Raw genomic sequence first — 3,758 nt, 5'->3', positions numbered from 1 at the left:
CACCTTTCTGAGCACAATGTCTCTTTCCAAGAATTAGCTTCTCCTAGCATCATGCCCCAAGTATGTATCATGTCTCAAATATGTGAAACAAAGTTTTGTTATTTTTGCCTCTAAGGAGCACTCTGGCCACACCTTCTCCAAGACATATCTGTTTGATCTTTTGGCAATCTATGGGATATTTAACACTCTTCTCTAATACTACAGCTCAAAGGCATCAATTCTTCTGTCAGACTTATACACTGTGCAGCTCTCAAATACATAGCACATAATTGAAAAGACCATGGCCTGAATCAGGCACACTTCAGTCCTCAAACTAACATCATTACTCCTCAATAATTTGGAGAGGTCCCTGACTAAAGATTTTGCCAGTATAATAAGTCTTCTGATCTCCTGGCTTCTGGTACCAGGATGTTTATTTTGGATTCAAGTTAAAAAGTTGCTGACAGTTTGATTATTTTCTTCATCTATCATGATGTTGTCTATAAATCCGGTGGTGAGGATTTTTATTTTCTTGTCATTGAGATTCAATCCTTATTGAAGGCTGTATTCTTTGATATTCTGCAGCAAAAAAAGAAAAGAAAGAAAGTGAAGTTCTCTTCACTTTCAGCAAGCAAGGTGTGTCATCTGCATACTGTAGGTTATTTATGAGTCTTCCTCTGATCTTAATGCTACATTCTTCCTCATAGAGTCCAGCTTCTTGAATAATTTACAGATATTCAGATATACAGCTCAGCCTAGAGACTGAATAGGTATAGAGAAAGGATACTATCCTGAAGCACCCCTTTCTTAATTTTAAATCATGTAGTGTTCCCTTATTATGTTCACACAACACCCTCTTGGTCTAGGTACAGGTTTTGCATGAACACAATTAAAGCATTTTGGGATTCCCATTCTTTTCAATGTTAGCCATAATTTGTCATGATCCACACAGTCAAATGTCTTTGCATGGTCAATAAAGCACAAATAGGCATTTTTCTGGTCTTCTTTGCTTTCAATCAGGATCCATCAGACATCAGAAATAAATCCCTGGTGTTGCAGACTCTTCTAAATCCAGCTTTTAGCTTCTCTATCTATGTACTGCTTTAGCCATTTTTTAATGATCTTCAGCAATATTTTGCTTACATGTGATGTTAATGATATTGTTTGATAATTTCCACATCCTGTTGGGTCATCTTTCTTGAAAATGGCAACAAATATTGATTTCTTCCAATCAATCCAGATGAAATTTTAGTATGACAAATTAAGGGGAAGGAAAACATCCTAAGATTTTGCAAACATTTTCACAAAAAATGATAAAGATACCATTTCATAGCTAGGCAGCCTACTTTGACTTTTTCTTCATTCCCTAGACCATCTCCTACTTTATATGTTTGTACATTGTAAGTTCTGTGTATTTTTTATTGCTTCCTGATTAGGATCTCTCCCATTCTAATTGTCCATATGCATTCCCAATCCCAACTTCTTCAAATTTCTGTAAATTCTCTCTCTTCTCTGAACTGATACTACAGATCAAACTATGTAAATATTTTATTTATATTTGTTTCTTGACATTGTATCTCAACTCTATAACTAAAAAAACTTTTGATACTATCGTGTGAGGTTTAAAATATATTATACATTTGACTATGGTTAATATTACAATAAGTACACTGATAGTATTAACATCACCAGGTGAGAGTGTGATCACTCGATAGAGGAACAAAAGTATATACTCCTTCAAGGAAAGGGTATGATCTATATCTATCTTTTTTTCTATCTACTATCTATCTATCTTTCTATCTATATCTAAATCTAACATTCAATAATCACCCTGCCTGACTAGAAGCTAGAACTAATTTCTAGCTTAGTTTCATAATGGTAACAAACCAGAACAGTTTTTGTCAAACAAAAGTAGAATTTAAAAGTATCAAAAACCTTTGTGAAAAGGGTTACCCATACAAACATTGTTGGTCTCTTAAAATATTTGTTTCCACTTCTGTGTATCCCATCCATCCCATCGGGTTGACTCAACTCATAGCAACCCTGTAAGACAGGGTAGAACTGCCCCTTGTCTGTAAATCTTCATGGATGCAGGCTGCATCACCTTTCTCCTGGTAGCACCAGTGTGTTGGAGCCACCAAGCTTTTGGTTAGGAGCTGGATGCTTTAACTACAATACCACTATGGCTCCTGATTTCTGTATGATTCATGCTGTTGAGTCAATTCCAGGTCACAGAAACTCTTATTGTTATGTTTTGTCATGTCAGAGCCAACAGATAACTAACCCTCCAGCTGGTTTTCAGAAGCTGTAAATCACAAAGGAGGAAACTGTTCATCTTTCTCCTGCAGAACAGTTGATAGATTTGAACCACATGCCTTTGGGTTGCAAGTGTAGCTCTTAACCCATTATGCCACCAGAGCTCCCTAGCAACCTCTAGGGCAGACTAAACTCCCCCATAGGATTTTCAAGGCTGACAATCTTTTGTGGAGCAGGCTCCAGTGGAGTTACTGGTAGGTACAAAATGCCAGTCAAGTCGGCAGTCCATTAAATGGGCTCCTTGATTTCTGTACTGGTATATTGTAATAAAAATTTGAATGAGTAAGTCATTTTGGATATAAAAACCCAAACTCACTGTCAAGTTGATTATGACTCACAGCAACTCTCCATCAGATTTCTATGCTGTAATCCCACTGGGAGGAGACTGCCTATCTTTCTGTCTAGGAGAACTTACGACCTTTTTTTTTGGTCAGCAGTTCAACATGGTGTAGACTACATCTAGGAAAACCAATTTTGCTCAAATAAAATACTGTTTTCTTACTCTTTTCAAAGGTCTTAAACTACTGACTACTACTCATTGCTGTCAAGTAAGAATCAACCTATATCTGACTCTTCAATGGATTTTCAAAGCCTTTAATTCACTCTGGATTTTGCCCATTTTTCTCTGTGGAGCAACTGGTTGATTTGAACCACCTGCCTTTGAGTTGGCAACACAACTCACTACCTAGTAAGCTACTATAACTCTGTAAAAGAACTTATTTCTGGTGTTAGGGACCATGCAATTGACAACAACCCACAGCCACCCTGCAAACAGTAGATCTGTACTCTGCTCTATCTTGTGCCATTCTCATAATTTCAGATATACTTCAGTGTATTGTTACAATCACTGTGTCAATCCATCATGCTGGAGGCCTTCCTCTCTTTCAATGACCTTGCTAAGTATGACGTCTTTTTCTCAGGACTGGCCCCTTCTTACAACATACCCAAAGTAGGTCAGATGAAATTTCACCATCCTTGTCTCTAAGAAACACTCAGGTTGTACCTTCTCCAAGACATGTTCTTTTCACAGCCCATGGGACATTCAATACTCTTCTCAAACACCACAATTCGAAGGCATCAGTCATCCTTAGTCACTGTCCAACTTTCAGATGCATAGCAAGTAATTGAAAAGACCATGGATTGGATTCAGAACATCTGAAAATTTGTATTGTTAGCATTCTGTAATTCCTTTTAAACTATAAGTTTAGTATAAAATACTAAAAAAAATACAAGTTTTATGGGGAAAAGTATTAGAAATCTCTAATTTTCTATGTGTTTTAAATCAACTAAATACAAGTATTCAAGAGCAACAGTGTCTCTCTGGAGACTAAGGTGCGCCTGATACAGGCCATAGTCTTTTCAGTCATTTGTTATGCATCAGAGAGTTGGACAATGACTAGGGAGGACAGAAGGAGAATTGATGCCTTTGAGCTGTGGTGCTGGAGAAGAGTGTTGAATATACC

The sequence above is a fragment of the Elephantulus edwardii genome, unplaced genomic scaffold, assembly GCF_000299155.1.
Source record: "Elephantulus edwardii isolate Elephantulus edwardi_28Jun2011 unplaced genomic scaffold, EleEdw1.0 scaffold00234, whole genome shotgun sequence".
Taxonomy (NCBI): Eukaryota; Metazoa; Chordata; class Mammalia; order Macroscelidea; family Macroscelididae; genus Elephantulus; species Elephantulus edwardii.
Note: the sequence above shows the minus strand (reverse complement) of the source record.